Source organism: Coturnix japonica, unplaced genomic scaffold (genome assembly GCF_001577835.2).
Source record: "Coturnix japonica isolate 7356 unplaced genomic scaffold, Coturnix japonica 2.1 chrUnrandom492, whole genome shotgun sequence".
Lineage (NCBI taxonomy): Eukaryota > Metazoa > Chordata > Aves > Galliformes > Phasianidae > Coturnix > Coturnix japonica.
In genome coordinates, this window is record NW_015439886.1 from 112,828 (window position 1) to 113,177 (window position 350).

Below are 350 nucleotides of genomic sequence, written 5' to 3' on the forward strand. Positions count from 1 at the left end.
CCCATATGTAAAACCCCCCCAAGATTATAAAGGGACCCACCAATGTTAAAAAAGGGACCCCCTATGAAACCCCCCAATTTAAAGGGAACTTCTGCGATCCCATGTTAGACATTCTTTCAGTTTTTTTCTTTTTGTGTTTTTTGTGTTTGTTTTGTTTTTGTGGTCTGGTGGGTTGTGATTTTTGCTCCTTCCAAGTGTAGTAATTTTATGTTGGTGTTGGTGGGTTAGGACCGTGGTTTGCCCCAATTTCAAGGACGCCGTCGTATATTATGGAGGAAGCGACTCGATAGTGTTAAAGGCTAGCCCGTATATTTTTGAGGACCGCAGTTTTAAGAGACTTCGCGATATGT